This window comes from Oncorhynchus tshawytscha, unplaced genomic scaffold (assembly GCF_018296145.1).
Source record: "Oncorhynchus tshawytscha isolate Ot180627B unplaced genomic scaffold, Otsh_v2.0 Un_contig_4256_pilon_pilon, whole genome shotgun sequence".
NCBI classification, from domain to species: domain Eukaryota; kingdom Metazoa; phylum Chordata; class Actinopteri; order Salmoniformes; family Salmonidae; genus Oncorhynchus; species Oncorhynchus tshawytscha.
This window is the reverse complement of record NW_024608856.1, coordinates 62,366-79,639: the sequence shown is the minus strand read 5'-3', so window position 1 is coordinate 79,639 and position 17,274 is coordinate 62,366. Positions and strand designations below refer to the sequence as shown.

The following is a 17,274-nucleotide window of genomic DNA, read 5'->3' as shown; positions in this document are numbered from 1 at the left end:
AAGCGGGATATCTCGTTGAACTCGGCACAGCCTAGGGATTATGGTAATGCCATTGCCTGCTCTCTGTGTCTTTCAGCAACGCAGTTTTTCACTCCATCCTTGCTGTGTGTGTGTATGAGAGCTTTTCTTTGACATCTCCTGGGGGAAATGACTGATTTACAGTTTAGGAGGGTTATCTAGTCACACATATGAAGTTTTGGAGAGATGTGACTTTTCTAACCCTTGGGCATTTACCATATGAAATTTGACATGCTCAAAAATGCAAAATTGACTGGCCTGATGAACACAGGATGGCCGAGCAGTGATAGTTGTTCCTTTCCATCACCCGTTGTGTTGATTTCATCATGTCCATTTGGTGATGTTTTTTCACTATAGAATCATATTGCAAATGCACAAGCATTGTTGTGCAACTGGTAACCCAAAAAATAAAACATGGTCCTACATGCATTTACCGGTCATTCTGATTTTAATGCCCGATATAGGAGTACCCTACTACGGCCCTCTTTCCTAGGGGCCGTCCTGAGTGATGTATGGACACTTTAACATGTTCTGATGGATACTCATTGCTGTGCACCTGTTGAGGTGATTGAACATGTGCAACTGGTAACCCAAAAATTAAAATATGCTCCAAAATGCATTTAAGGGTCATTCTCATATTAATGCCCTGTTATAGGAGTACCCTACTACGGCCCTCTCTCTCTGTCGGGGCATCCTGAGTGATTTATGCACACTTTAAAATATCACGATGGATACTGATTGTTGTGCAACTGGTGATTGAAAACGTGCAACTGGTAACCCAAAAAATAAAACATGGTCCTACATGCATTTTCCGGTCATGCTGATTTTAATGCCCGATATAGGAGTACCCTACTACGGCCCTCTTTCCATAGGGGCCGTCCTGAGTGATGTATGGACACTTTAACATGTTCTGATGGATACTCATTGCTGTGCACCTGTTGAGGTGATTGAACATGTGCAACTGGTAACCCAAAAATTAAAATATGCTCCAAAATGCATTTAAGGGTCATTCTCATATTAATGCCCTGTTATAGGAGTACCCTACTACGGCCCTCTCTCTCTGTCGGGGGCATCCTGAGTGATTTATGCACACTTTAAAATATCACGATGGATACTGATTGTTGTGCAACTGGTGATTGAAAACGTGCAACTGGTAACCCAAAAAATAAAACATGGTCCTACATGCATTTTCCGGTCATGCTGATTTTAATGCCCGATATAGGAGTACCCTACTACGGCCCAATGAAAGAGTCTCAGGAGTAAAATGAAATGGATGAATCCAGAGTAGTGACAACCTGTCATTCAGGGACTCACCAGATTAGCAACAAAAACATTTTTATAATAATTTATAAAAATGTTTTGCATGTTATTTTGCCGGTAATCAAACAATGTGTATAAACTAAATTTTCAGTTGATATTTTATGAGTTGTTGAGTTTCCAAGATATAAAATCACCATTAATCCAGAGAGATTGAAGTGACATGGATTTTGCAAACCTGAAACTCAGGAAATAGATGGCTGAAAAGCAGATTCTCAGGTGGGCGGGCTATGCGCATTGGTGCTTTTCAATGTGTGTGTGTGTGGTGTGTGTGTGTGTGTGTGTGTATGTATGTATGTATGTGTGTGTGTTTGTAAAACACATATAGTGTCACGCCCTGATCTGTTTCACTTTGTCCTTGTGCTTGTCTCCACCCCCTCCAGGTGTCGCCCATCTTCCCCAATTATCCCCTGGGTATTTATACCTGTGTTATCTGTCTGTGCCAGTTCATCTTGTTTGTTCAAGACTACCAGCGTTTAGTGTCTGAGCCCCTGCTTTTTCCAGACTCTCTTTTCTCAACCTCCTGGTTTTGACCCCTGTCTGTCCTGACTCCAAGCCCCCCTGCCTGACAACTCTGGCTGAGCCTGCCTGCCGTCCTGTACCTTGGCCCCACTCTGGATTACCGACCTCTGCCTGACCTGACCCTGGGCCTGCCTGCCGTCCTGTACCTTGGCCCCACTACTCTAGGTTTATCGACCCCTGCCCGCCTTGACCTGTCGTTTGCCTGCCCCTGTTGTTACAATAAACATTGTTACCTCTACACAGTCTGCACATGGGTCTTAACTGAAACCTGATACATAGTACATTCACATGTTCAGTCTTAGAGTGTCAGAGATTTATGATACAGCAGAGAGAACAATCCTTCTAGACTTCATGTTAGACCTACTATTATACAGTAGAGAACAGTCCATCTAGACTCCATGTTAGATCAACTATTATACAGTAGAGAACAGTCCTTCTAGACTCCATTTTCAAATGAACTATTATACAGTAGAGAACAGTCCTTCTAGACTTCATGTTAGATCTACTATTATACAGTAGAGAACAGTCCTTCTAGACTCCATTTTAGATAAACTATCATACAGTAGAGAACAGTCTTTCTAGACTCCATATTAGATCAACTATTATTTAATAGTGTGACATTTTCTCTGTTTATCCACTCGTATGTTTAGAATAATGCTGCTTTTCTAATATCCAACTTGGTTGGATTCATGCGAGTAACTGATTGACTGTACAGTACATGGGAGGAATCAACACTCTGTATAAGCATTTTCCCAGTACACCCAGAACATTGCTCTGGGAACCAAAAGGAGTATCTCAGTTTCAAGGTAAGAAGCCTGGTGTGGTATCAGTAAGTCTCATGCAGGAACCAACCGTGCTGATATGACTTGTTTGTTTCGCAGTATAAAGGGTCTCAAATCAAATCAAACTTTATTTCTCACATGCTCCGAATACAACAAGTGTAGACTTTACCGTGAAATGCTGACTTACAAGCCCTTAACCAACAGTGCAGTTCGGGAAGAGTTAAGAAATATATTTAGCAAGTAGACTAAACTAAAAAGTAATAATAATAAAAATGAACATCAGGATTGTATTGAGTCAGTGAACCTCTGTGACTGTGATAATAAATATTGATTCATTTCCTTTGAATTTGAGTCCTTAGTGGTGAATTTCCTCAACAACAGACAGAACAGTCCTTCTCTTATCAAGTCATTGTATTGTTATTGCATATTTTTTTTATTATAATGTATTCTACATTTGTATTGTTACATATTGTATGTAGTTGACAAGGTAAATTGAATAAGCAGAAAATATGTACGATATACTGAGCATAATCCTATTTAGCAGTTCAGAGAGTACAGAGGATGAATCCTATTTCTCACAGATCCATCTGTATTTATAGGAACAGTCATAGTCCCACCATTCTCCTGTGTCTGATGACCAGGAGTAGAAATACACACAGTGCTCTGCTCCACCACCATTAGGCTCTTTACTGTTCCAATACCTGTAGAAGAAACAACACAGAATCAGGCTGTCCACTGTTCCAATACCTGTAGAAGAAACAACACAGAATCAGGCTCTCCACTGTTCCAATACCTGTAGGAGAAATAACACATAGAATCAGGCTGTCCACTGTTCCAATACCTGTAGAAGAAACAACACAGAATCAGACTGTCACTGTTTCAATACCTGTAGAAGAAACAACACAGAATCAGGCTGTCCACTGTTCCAATACCTGTAGAAGAAACAACACAGAATCAGGCTGTCCACTGGTCCATTACCTGTAGAAGAAACAACACAGAATCAGGCTGTCCACTGTTCCAATACCTGTAAAAGAAACAACACAGAATCAGACTGTCCACTGTTCCAATACCTGTAGAAGAATCAGGCTGTCCATTCTGAACCTACTTCTCCAGACAGTGATGTCATAGTGACACAGAATTCATTAATGTCTTACTTTGTGGTCAGTGGTGTGTCGTCCACCCATTTCCAGGTCCCCTCAGTAACAGAGTCAGTCAGACCAATCCAGACATAGTTCTTTACCCCGCATAACCAATTGACAAATGTCTGTAGATGTGGAAGAGAGACAACATTGTTAATACCTGCCATTTCTACTCGCTGTCTCGCTCCCTCTGTCTCTCTCTCTGTCTCTCTCTCTGTCTCTCTCCCTCTGTCTCTCTCTCTCTGTCTCGCTCCCTCTGTCTCTCTCTCTCTGTCTCTCTCTCTCTGTCTCTCTCTCTCTGTCTCTCTCTCTCTGTCTCGCTCCTCTGTCTCTCTCTCTCTCTCTCTCTCTCTGTCTCTGTCTCTCTGTCTGTCTCTCTCTCTCTCTCTCTCTCTGTCTCTCTCTCTGTCTCTCTCTCTCTGTCTCTCTCTCTCTGTCTCTCTCTCTCTCTGTCTCTCTCTGTCTGTCTCTCTCCCTCTCTGTCTCGCTCCCTCTGTCTCTCTCTCTCTGTCTCTCTCTGTCTCTCTCTCTGTCTCTCTCTCTCTGTCTCTCTCTCTCTCTGTCTCTCTCTCTCTGTCTCTCTCCTCTGTCTCGCTCCCTCTGTCTCTCTCCCTCTGTCTCTCCTCTCTCTCCCTCTGTCTCTCTCCTCTGTCTCTCTCTCTCTGTCTCTCTCTGTCTCTCTCTCTCTGTCTCTCTCTCTCTCTCTCTCTGTCTCTCTCTCTGTCTCTCTCCCTCTGTCTCTCCTCTCTCTCTCTCTGTCTCGCTCCCTCTGTCTCTCTCTCTCTGTCTTCTTGTAGCAACAGGTCACACATCTTTGGTATTTCACTCAATATATCCAAGAGTATTTCAAAATTGTTTTTTTTTTTTTTCAAATTCTTTGTGGATCTGTGTAATCTGAGGGAAATATGTGTCTTCTAATATGGTCATACAATTGGGCAGGAGGTTAGGAAGTGCAGCTCAGTTTCCACCATATTTTGTGGGCAGTGTGCACATAGCCTGTCTTCCTTTGAGAGCCATGTCTGCCTACGGCGGCCTTTCTCAATAGCAAGGCTATGCTCACTGAGTCTGTACATAGTCTGTACATAGTCAAAGCTTTCCTTAAGTTTGGTCAGTCACAGTGGTCAGGTATTCTGCCTCCGTGTACTCTCTGTTTAGAGCCAAATAGCATTCTAGATTTTTGTTATTTCTTTCCAATGTGTCAAGTAATTATAATTTAGTTCTCTCATGATTTGGTTAGGTTTAATTGTGTTGCTGTCCTGAGGCTCTGTGGGGTCTGTTTGTGAACAGAGCCCCGGGATCAGCTTGCATTGGGGACTCTTCTCCAGGTTAATCTCTCTGTAGGTGATGGCTTTGTTATGGAAGGTTTGGGAATCGCTTCCTTTTAGGTGGTTGTAGAATGTAACAACTCTTTTTTGGATATTGATAATTAGCGGGTATCAGCCTAATTCTGTTCTGCATGCATTATTTGGTGTTTTACGTTGTACACAGAGGATATTGTTTGAAGAATTCTGCATGCAGTCTCAATTTGATGTTTGTCCCATTTTGTGAAGTCTTGGTTGGTGAGCGGCAACCTCACCAGACCTCACAACCATAAAGTGCAATAACTGGATAACAGATTCAAATATTTTTTGCCAGATCCTAATGGGTGTGTCAATTTTATGTTCCTTTTGATGGCCCTTCTTGCCTTGTCTCTCAGATCCTTCACAGCTTTGTGGAAGTTACCTGTGGCGCTGATGTCTAGACCGAGGTAAGTATAGTTTTTTTGTGTGCTCTAGGGCAACAGTGTCTAGATGGAATTTGTAATTGTGGTCCTGGCGACTGGACCTTTTTGGAACACCATTATTTTTGTCTTACTGAGAGTTGTTGTTGGTGTTGCTGTAGGCCCTCCACGGTTGGTGACAGAAGCACCAGATCATCAGCAAACATTTGACTTCAGATTCTAGGATGGTGAAGACCGGGACTGCAGACTGCTCTAGTGCCCTCACCAATTCTTTGATATATATGGAGAGGGAGGGTATTAAGCTGCATCCCTGTCTCTCTCTCTACCACACACACACACCTGTTGTTCTTGGCTCTTGATGACCACCAGGTGTGCTCCTCTATTTCTGCAGTCCTGTCTGCTCTCCTCCCAGGATTTTTCTCAGTAGAGATGTAGTAACAACTGCTACCAAGCTTCTTCCATCCTCGAGGACACACTATAAGTTGAACATTTCCTGCTTTAGTCACTTTATTACAACATTTAATTAAATATCAATCAAACACTCAAGGAAGACAGGACACTAACTAATGGACAGTTTGGAAGTCGGACTTTGTTTCACACATTTTTCATTTAAATATTTCCTTTAATGTAAGTTGAATTGCCTGTTTATAAGTGACGTGTGAACAGATACAGAGACTGTCAAACAGAACAGTCATTAGACAATTTGACTCACCTTTCTCAACTAAAGATTGTTTCAGACGTTCTGTCTCTTTCTGTAGCTGGTCTCTCTCTTTGGTCAGGGTGTTGTAACTGGTCTGTAGCTGGTCTCTCTCTTTGGTTAGGGTGTTGTATCTGGTCTGTAGCTGGTTTCTCTCTTTGGTCAGCGTGTTTTTGCTAGTCTGTAGCTGGTCTCTCTCTTCGGTCGGGGTGTTGTTGCTAGTCTGTAGCTGGTCTCTCTCTTCAGTAAGGTTGTTTCCGCAGGTCTGTAGCTGGTCTCTCTCTTCAGTCAGGGTGTTGGAACTGGTCAATTGGTTCCTCTCTGTGAAATAATACAACCAATGAACAAGGTAACAGTGGAATTTGGTGTCCGTTCTGAATGTAATTGACTGGAATGTAAATGTAATTGAACCGTGGTCATTACACCACTGATGATGAAGAATGTTTGAGTGAGAACATATCAAACTCACGGTAGAGAAACAGGCCTATGATCCCAGCCAGTAGGAGAACACACAGCAGCCCCAGACACACTGCAGCAGCTCCAGAGTATCTCTTCCACCACTGACAAGACCTGAAGAACAAATCATTACCATAAAAACTTGCTGTATTTGTGTCTAATTTTGTGTCCATTTGCTGTTTGAATCACTGAGGGAAATACACAAGATTGACAAGGGACAGAACACCAGCACTGAGTTCCAGAACCTCACATATTCTACTGCTTGACTTCCAGAACTTCTTCCAGAATATTGGCTTAAACATAGTGCAGAGTTCAGGCACCCAAAATGATTGCCGGCACCTATTTAATTCTAAATCATACTTAATTTGTTATTTGCTTCGTAAACAACAGACTTTTCCAACAATGCAGAGTTAAAGATACAACATTTAAAATAGTGACACAATAAATAAATACACAGTGAATTAACAAAGAAGAATAACAAGTCTAAATAACATGGCTACAGAGCATTTGGAAAGTTTTCAGACCCCTTGACTTTCTCTACATTTTGTTACGTTACAGACTTATTCTAAAATGGATTCAATTGTTTTTTCCCTCATCATCCATAAACATTGTCTTCATCAATCTACACACAGAGCCTTTTTGGTACAATGTTCACTAGTATTCGAGCAACAGCAACAACTCTTATGCTCGTGAACGGGTCAAGATTTCCTTCCTGACTGGCTGCCTCCGTGCAGCTCGGCTCGTCTCTCTCCAGGGGAGAAGCAGCGGTGAATCAGCACTAGAAGCTGCCTATACTGTGGCCAGGTTGGTCACTTTGTCTCCACTTGTTCCCTGCGTCCAGCAAAAGTGGTGGCTCGGCAGTAGTGGGGACCTACCGTTGAGCCAAATCGCCTGCCTGCGTCCTCATGTGGCAGAGCCAGGTTCTTCCCCTGCCTGCTCTCATCGACTCAGGCGCCAACGAGAGTTTCCTGGACCGTGGTGTCGTTACCCAGTTGGGCCTGGACTCTGTTCCACTCGATTCACCCCCTCGATGCCAACGCTCTCAAAGGACAGGTTCTCGTCCGTGTCTGGGAGAGGACCGTCCCTGTCATCCTGCATCTCTCTGGAAACCACCAGGAAAGGATCACTTTCCACATAATCGACTGTCCTCACTCTCCCCTGGTTCTTGGCCATCCATGGTTAAAGTTGCACAACCCTCAGATCGACTGGAACGCTGGAAGGGTAACCACGTGGAGTTCATTTTGTCACTAGAATTGTCTACATTCTGCCCTTGCCCCTGCCTTGTCTGTGCCCCAGTCCAATCCAGAACCTCCGGACCTGTTATCAGTTCCTCCAGAGTGTCACGATCTAGCTCCTGTGTTCAGCAAGCACCATGTCCTGTTGCTGCCGCCTCATCGGCCGTACGACTGCACATCTACCTCCATTCTAGCGCTCCTCTCCCCTGTAGCCGGTTATATAACCTCTCTCACCCAGTGCAGGGGAGGTGCTGTTCTGTCTCAACGTCCCCCCTCTGATCAGAAGCTCCAAAAGTGCGCATTCTTTTCCAGCTCTCAACTGCAGAGAAGAATTTTGACATCTGTAATCATGAACTCCTGGCAGTTAAGCTGCCTCTTGAGGCTTGGTGTCACTGGCTAGAGGGCTCTGCACTCCTCTTAATCATGTGGACAGACCACAAAAACCTGTCCTACATCCAGACCGCCAATTGTCTGAACTCCCGGCAAGCCAGATGGGCGTTGTTCTTCGGTAGATTCAATTTCACACCTACTTATCGCCCGGTTCTAGGAATACCAAGCCTGACGCCCCTCTCCCGCCAGTTCACCGCCGACAACACTGGTTCCGAACCAGATTCCATTGTGCCATCCACTTGCATTGTTTCCACCGTCCCCTGGGAGATCGAGTCCTGTATCCGCCAGGCTCAGCAGAACCAGCTTGACCCGGCTCTATTTGTTCCCGATTCTGTTCACTCTGATGTTCTTCAGTGGGTCCATTCTACCCACCTCACCTGTCACCCTGGTATGAACCGGACCCTCGCCTTTCTGCGTCAGTGCTTTTGGTGGCCCACCATAGAGTGAGATGCCCGCGAGATTTGTCTCAGCCTGCTTGGTCTGTGCCCGGAACACAACCTCCACTAAATCCACTTACGGTCTGCTTCACCCTCTTCCTATACCCAGTCACCCCTGGTCACACATAGCTCTGGACTTTGTCACTGAGTTCAATCTTGGTTTCATCAGACCCGAGAATCTTGTTTCTCATGGTCTGAGAGTCTTTAGGTGCCTTTTGGCAAACTCCAAGTGGGCTGACATGTGCCTTTTACTGAGGAGTGGCTTCCGTCTGGCCACTCTACCATAAAGAACTGATTGGTGGAATGCTGCAGAGATGGTTGTCCTTCTGGAAGGTTCTCCCATCTCCATGGAGGAACTCTAGAGCTCTATCAGAGTGACCATCTTGTTCTCGGTCACCTCTCTGACCAAGGCCCTTCTACCCCAATTGCTCAGTTTGGCCATGTGGCCAGCTCTAGGAAGAGTCTTGTTGGTTCCGAACTTCTTCCATTTCAGGATGATGGAGAACACTGTGTTCTTCGGGACCTTCAATGCTGCAGAAATGTTATGGTACCCTTCCCCAGATCTGTGCCTCAACACAGTCCTGTCTCTGGGCAGTAAGGACAATTCCTTTGACCTCATAGTTTGGTTTTTGCTTTGATATGCTCTGTCAACTGTGGGACCTTATATAGACAGGATTGTGCCTTTCCAAATCATGTTGAATCAATTGAGTTTACCACAGGTGGACTAAAAAGGTCTAAAAACCTGTTTTTGCTTTGTCATTATGGGGTTTTGTGTGTGGATTGATAAGCAAAAAAGTGTATTAAATACATTTTAGAATAAGGCTGTAACTTAACAAAATGTGGAAAAAGTCAAAGGGTGTGAATAATTTCTGAATGCAGTATATATACAGGGAATACCAGGACCAAGCCAATATGAAGGGATATGAGGTAATAGAGGTAGCTATGTACAGTGAGTCCCAATACCAAGCTGATGTGAAGGGGTATGAGGTAATAGAGGTAGCTATGTACAGTGAGTCCCAGTACCAAGCTGATGTGAAGGGGTATGAGGTAATAGAGGTAGCTATGTACAGTGAGTCCCAGTACCAAGCTGATGTGAAGGGGTATGAGGTAATAGAGGTAGCTATGTACAGTGAGTCCCAGTACCAAGCTGATGTGAAGGGGTATGAGGTAATAGAGGTAGCTATGTACAGTGAGTAACAGTATCAAGCCAATGTTTAATTGTGGTACCTTTATTTAACTAGGCAAGTCAGTTAACACTTTTTAATGATTTTCACTTTGGATGAAATGCGTGCCCATAGTGAACTGCCTCCTACTCTGTCCCAGATGCTAATATATGCATATTATTATTACTATTATTATTACAAACAGGAAGTGGAAATTCTGGGGCTTGTTGATTTTCAACTCATCACCTATTCACATCCCAGTAAGATATGGATCTGTTCGCACTTCCTACGCCTTCCACTAGATGTCAACAGTCAGTAGAACGTGGAATGAAGCCTCTAGTGTGATGTGGGACCGGATGGCAGCTATTTGAGTCAGTGGTCTGGCAGAATGCCAATTCCTGGTCAGGCGCATTTCTCATTATATCGCCATGCGTTCCATTACTCTGTAGACAAAAACGAATGCTCCGGTTGGATATATGGATATATATGATAATAACATCCTGAAGATTGATTCTCTACTTTTATTTGACCTGGAATATAACTTTTTTAAAGTTTTCGTCTGAGGTCGCCTGGACCGGCGCCAGCTTTTGGAACTTTTGTGAACTAGCAAAAGTAGCTAATTGAACACTAGTAATGGACATTATCGAACAAAACAGCGATTTGTTTTGGAACTAGGATTCCTGGGAGTGCATTCTGATGAAAGATCATCAAAAGTAAGGGAATATTTATGCTGTAATTTCGTATTTCTGTCGACTCCAACATGGCGGAGAAATGTTGTGTATTACTGAGCGCCGTCCCAGATTATTGCATGGTATGCTTTTTCGTAATAAAAAAAAAAATCTGACACAGCGGTTGCATTAAGAACAAGGTGTCTTTTAATTATGTAAAACATGTATCTTTCATCAAAGTTTATGATGAGTATTCCTGTTATATGACGTGGCTCTCTGTAATTACTCCGGATATTTTGGAGGCATTTCTGAACATGGCGTCAATGTAAACCGAGATTTGTGGATATAAATATGCATATTATCGAACAAAACATAAATGTATAGCGTAACATGATGTCCTATGAGTGTCAACTGATGAAGATTATCAAAGGCTAGTGATCTATTTTATCTCTATTTCTGCTTTTGTGACTCTATCTTTGGCTGGGAAAAATGGCTGTGTGTTTTTGGGATTTGGTGGTCGTCTAACATAAATACATGTTGTGTTTTTGCTGTAAAACAGTTTAAAAATCACGATGGGTAGATTAACAAGATGTGTATCTTTCATTTCCTTCTGTTAATGTGTGAAAGTTAAATATAAAAATAAAAAAAACATTGAATTTCTCTGCAGAATGTTGGGGGGATGTCCTAGACAGGTTAAGAACAGATTCTCATTTACAATGACGGCCTACTGGGGAACAGTGTGTTAACTGCCTTGTTCGGGGACAGAAGGACAGATTTGACATTGTCAGCTCAGGGATTCGATCTTGCAATCTTGCTATTACTAGTCCAACACTCTAACCACCAGGCTACCTGCCACCCCAATGTGTAGGGGTACGAGGTAATTGAGGTTGCTATCTACAGTGCCTTCTGACAAGTGCATTTTTCCACATTTTATTGTTACTGACTGAATTTAAAAATATGTTTTGTAACTGACCCCATAATGTCAAAGAGTAATTATGTTTATATAATTATGTTTATATATATATATGTATACAGTGGGGAAAAAGTATTTAGTCACCACCAATTGTGCAAGTTTGCCCACTTAAAAAGATGAGAGGGCCTGTAGTGTACCTATGATGAAAATTACAGGCCTCTCTCATCTTTTAAGTGGGAGAAAATGCGCAATTGGTGGCTGACTAAATACTTTTTTGCCCCACTGTATAAGTGGCATTGTTTAAAGTGGCTAGTGATACATTACATCAAGATGGCAAGATGCAGTAGCTGGTGTCAGTGTCAGTATGTGTGAGTCTGTTGTAGAATACAGTGTGTGTGCATATAGTCAGTGCACAAAATGTTGTGCAAAAACTTGCGTGTGTGCTTGTGTGTGTTGGGGTGTAAGTGTGTATGTGTGTGTGTGCGTGTGTGTGTTGGGGTGTAAGTGTGTGTCAGCATCTAGCACTACACCAGGTTAACTGTTACCTGAATGTTGATCAGCAACTCCATCCTTCTTGCAGGGCATGATGGGTCTTTCGTTGTTGTACATTTGATCATAAATATCCATGGTCTCTATTTTGTTTATTTTTTTGCCACTAAATCCATCGCAGTTTTCATAGATTTCCCATGACATCTTTACACACGTGTGTTGAAATGCAGTAACTTCTACTGTTGTATCTTCTACTGTTGTATCTTCTACTCTTGTATCTTCTACTGTTGTAAAGTCTTTGTTATCTCAGTTGTAGGTTTGTGTCTGTTCGCTGCACAGCTGGAGTCTCTGTGTGACTCAGTCTAATGTCAGACAGTTTTAACTGTCAACCTCATTAAAGGGGAAACTGTCTAACCAATAGTGTGACACTAACCACCACCATGTGACTCCACTTATTTTCTGAAAACGATGTTTGTTTCTCACAGTGAAGATTAGTTTGTATATTTAGTTTATATTAGTTTAGTTTACAACAGTGTAGATCAGTTTGTATATTTAGTTTATATTAGTTTAGTTTACAACAGTGTAGATTAGTTTGTATATTTAGTTTATATTAGTTTAGTTTACCACAGTTTAGATTAGTTTGTATATTTAGTTTCAATTAGTTTAGTTTTTGTGCTTCGTACTCTTAGTAGTTTAACACATTTCACCTTGCACACCATCGATGGCCATGAACAGTTATTTTCATCTCTGCTGTCTCAGTGAGAAGAGTTACTCAGAGAAATGTATCAGAATGTACAATATGTCTTCATCTGTCTCAGAGGGGTTTCAGTGGTGATGTCCTTCACACCATTTGAAACTCAGTCGGTCCACTTCCTGTTACACTTTAAGCAGTGGTTTAATCTGACACTCTGATATGATGTTTAAAACAGCAGCAAGATGAACAGTAGATAGCTCAATGCAAGACAGTGAACTCACAAAGAATAACTGTTGTCTCCTTTGTGACATGAACACCAGAGATAATAGTTACTCAGAGATGTCTCTGTCTTTCTCAGAGAGGGCCTGAGATCTACATTTACTGTCTCCTGTATGACATGAACACCAGAGACAATAGTTACTCAGACGTCTCTATCTTTTTTCAGAGAGAGCCTATGGTCTACAATTACTCTCACATCTTCTCCTTCCCTCTTCCTCATCCTCTATCTACATCAAAACAAGTGGAGAGACACGAACTGCATTGCACACTTTTCTACCAACTTTCTGTTTATCAGAGGACAGTATGGTGTCACTAAGTACAGAAGTGTGAAAGTGTGTGACAACAGCTCTTTGTGAGAGTCAGCTTGTCACATGCTTCTTACTGGAAAAAAGGCAAATGACTTACTGTAAATTACATGTTGATCATTTGCATAAGACCCAGATTAGAGCACTTCACTTCTCAAGGGGCGTGTCTGAGGAGTCCTGTGTGTAATTCTACAGTCACAAGACCTCACAGTGACTGAAGATACTCCAAACGTTTATCATTTTTATAATCCATCTGATATTTACTGATTTATAGCACATACAATATTTTACTGGAACAAACAAATAATTAATGGAGTTGAGATTTTGGTGTGTATTGAGGTTTTACATTTACTGGACAATTTCCCCAAAAATTATTGTAAGAATGATAACACTCATATATTCATTTTGTTATTGCATCAGGTATGTAGTATGTAGTATTATTTTAAATAAAGAAAATAGGTGCTTCATTTGCATAAATACACCTGGTGTATTATATTCATACATTAAGGGAACATTTTGACATTCGCCGTATGGTTAGTGAGAAAGTCCATATTGCAAATGTACGGTCCCTTACTAGACGTCCGAAAACGTTTGCAAAATTCGCGGACGGCCGGATCTACCGGGAAGTCATCAAACAAACTCTCTCGGATCCGTTTTATAAAATAATCAAATTTTTGGTCATTTTTCCGCTGTCCCGGTAAATCCCACAAGAGGGCATAAGCAATCATATTGCAAATGTACAAAACATCACGAATCACAACGTGGCCTTATCTCCAAAATGGAAAATATTTCAAGCCGAAACTTGGTGAGCATAGGTTTGGCATAATGGGCAGTTGGCCCCGAACAAGATGGCGTCTAGGCCTCAACGGTTTGTGAGTTATGGCCATTTATCTGGGATTAAAGGTCCAAAATGACAATAGAGCAATAATTTTTCCGCTTCACGTCAAAGTCAAGGAGCCTCCGGTGTCAATGACAAAAGAACCAGCCATTTATCGATCGTCATTTAAGAGAAATCGTACAATGTCAAATTGGTGATGTTCAAAAATAGTTTTTTTAAAAACTGTTACAGATCCAGTTGCAGGGTGTTCATACGAATCTTTTAAAGTGTGCTGCGGAGCTCTGCGAGATTTCTGTGATTTTCTATGATTTTCTGAAATAACACACACTCACTAAACCCTCCGTAAATAACTCAGTTCTTAACGTAAAGACTTAAAACTCAGGATTCTGTAAAGGCATACCCCAATCAGGATATGAGTTTATTTATAGCTTCCTGTGCCAACCGGAAGTGCCTTAAATGGTGTCATAGTGGCTGTTTCCAAGGGTTAAAAAGGTCAGATCTTTTCAAAACTTCATATGTGTGATTATGCAACCCCATGAACTGTAAGTCAGTCATTTCTCCCAACAGATGTCAAAGAAAAGCTCTCACACACACACACACACACACACACACACACACACACAGCAAGGATGGAGTGACAAAGTGCGGTGTGCTTAAAGACACACAGAGCCTGCAATGGGATTTCCATATTCTCTAGGCCGTGCCGAGTTCAACGAGATGCCCCGCTTGACCGTAGCTCGCTGTGATGGACACTGACTTTCTAGTTGACTTTTGTACATTTGCAATATGTTTAAAAGGAGAGGGACCATCACCAAAATGGCATTCTGAAATCAACACAAAAATGTCATCATCAGTGTCTCCAGACTGTGCCGAGTTCAACGAGACACCCCGCTTGACCGTAGCTCGCTCTGAGTGCAGCGACCGTGAAAAAAAGTAGGCCCAAAATGAAGCCTGGCCCTAAATGTAATTTGCTTTTGGGTGACAGTGAGAGAACCGTTAGGGTGAGAAGCACAATTCGACCTCAGGTACGATTCGGAGGTCCTCCCGATCTGTGCAAGCCTAACCTTGACCGTGTGGCATTAACCCTTAACAGTAAATCAGGGTTTTTTGATCTCACAGATTACAATGACTTCTCTCCCCATAGGAATACATTGCCTGCACCCCTAAATTCAACCTGAGGCCTATGTGGGTTATGAATGCCGTATGAACCTGTCTTTGATGACAATCCAGCAGGCCACTATGAGGTCTACCTGTGTTGATTCTAAGCTTCCTGGACCAACCGGAAGTGGTTAAAATCACCCTAAAAGTGTATATCCATACCCTGCCTGCAGTTTGATAGACATAGTGCATTCAACCCTGTGTAAATCAGTCAGTTCTTAACGTAAAGACTTAAAACTCAGGATTCTGTAAAAGCATACCCAAATTAGGATATGTGTTTACTTATAGCTTCCTGTGCCAACCGGAAGTGCCATAATTGGTGTCTCAGGGGCTGTTTCGAAGCGTTAAAAAAGTCAGATCTTTCCAAAACTTCATATGTGTGATTAGGCAACCCCCATGAACTGTAAATCAGTCATTTTTCCCATAAAATTTCAAAGGAAAACTAAATCACACACACACACAACTTTGATGGAGGGACACATTAGGGTGCGCAGAGACATACACTGCCTGCATTAGTTAACCTTGTTGGAACTTTTAAAGAACCGTCAGACCTAGAGTTCCGAAACGTTAGAAACCTGTTCTAGACCTCAGGTCGACCTCAGTGCGTGGTGAGTTACGTGGCTCTAGAAGGTTCTCGGACCGAGAAACAGCCTCGTACATTTGCAATGACTTCAATTCATTTTTGCATCACGAAAATGACAACATTTAGAAATGTCCCAGAGTCGCAAGACTAGGTGCATTGCGACCGTCTCGGCCCATAGAGACTGAACCCAACGTTTCTGTCCGATAGCTCATTCAAGGACCCCGTAGCAAGTCATGGAAAAAAAGTGGATTTTCAGCACCAATTAGGGTTTTGCTCGGACACCAAATGACCTATTGAGCCGAAACTTGGGATTCGGGGTCGCCTCAGCTAGGCCTACACATGACATCTGAACTGGACCCGCAGCTGGAACGTAACTATGTGTTTTACGTTTTTATTATGGTTTGAATAGAAGGCGTTGTGAATTTTGGGCCATCTTTGTAGTATGTGATAGTTGGCTACTAAACGAGTTGGAAAAAGTGGGTTTGGTGTCAGTTTGTATCAGTTTGGTGTCAGAATGAAATCTAATTGACTGATGGACGGTGACTTGCTGGTGACTCTTGTCCATTTGCAATATGTTTAAACAGTGAGGTACCATCACCAAAGCGACATTCTGAAATCAACCCTAACGAGCGATTGAAAGGAACCAGAATCACTGCCCAGCCATCCTGAGTTCATCGGGCCAGTCAATTTTGCATTCCTGCAGGATTTTTGAGCATGACAAATTCGTGATGGTAAATGCCCATTGAACCATATTGCAAATGCACATTGAATTTGCAAAAGTGAGAAAACATCACCAAATGGACATGATGAAGTCAACACAACGAGCGATGGAGAGGAGCAACTATCACTGCCAGGCCATCCTGAGTTCATCGGGCCAGTCAATGTTGCATTCCTGTAGGATTTTTGAGCATGACAAATTCGTGATGGTACATGCCCATTGAACCATATTGCAAATGCACAATGAATTTGCAAAAGTGAGAAAACATCACCAAATGGACATGATGAAGTCAACACAACGAGCGATGGAGAGGAGCAACTATCACTGCCAGGCCATCCTGAGTTCATCGGGCCAGTCAATGTTGCATTCCTGCAGGATTTTTGAGCATGACAAATTCGTGATGGTACATGCCCATTGAAACATATTGCAAATGCACGTGCACTTGCAATATGATTCAACAGTGAAAAAACATCACCAAATGGACATGATGAAGTCAACACAACGAGTGATGGAAAGGAACAACTATCACTGCCCGGCCATCCTGTGTTCATCAGGTCAGTCAATTTTGCAATTCTGCAGTATTTTTGAGCATGTCAAATTTCTTATGGCATTTGGCCCCCAAAAAATTTACTTTTGACTTTGACTTTTGACTTCCTATGAAATCATATTGCAAATGGAGAAAACATATGCCTTATGCACCAGTAAAAAAAAATATGATAATAAAAGTTGACAAAAGTATAGTTTGAGCAAAGT

The 17,274-nt window shown here is 42.3% G+C and overlaps 1 long non-coding RNA gene across 2 annotated transcripts; it reads right to left on the bottom strand.

The window, feature by feature from the left end:
* Positions 1-2,751: 2,751 nt before the first annotated feature.
* LOC121843900 lies at positions 2,752-6,766 on the bottom strand. 2 transcript variants are annotated; one of them, XR_006081788.1, is made up of 5 exons: positions 6,665-6,766; positions 6,211-6,516; positions 5,838-5,973; positions 3,794-3,903; positions 2,752-3,340 (listed from the first exon to the last, which is right to left on the bottom strand). It is a non-coding gene; the product is annotated as an uncharacterized LOC121843900 (long non-coding RNA). The 2 variants fall into 2 exon arrangements; XR_006081789.1 differs by lacking the exon at positions 2,752-3,340 and adding an exon at positions 3,691-3,709.
* Positions 6,767-17,274: the final 10,508 nt, after the last annotated feature.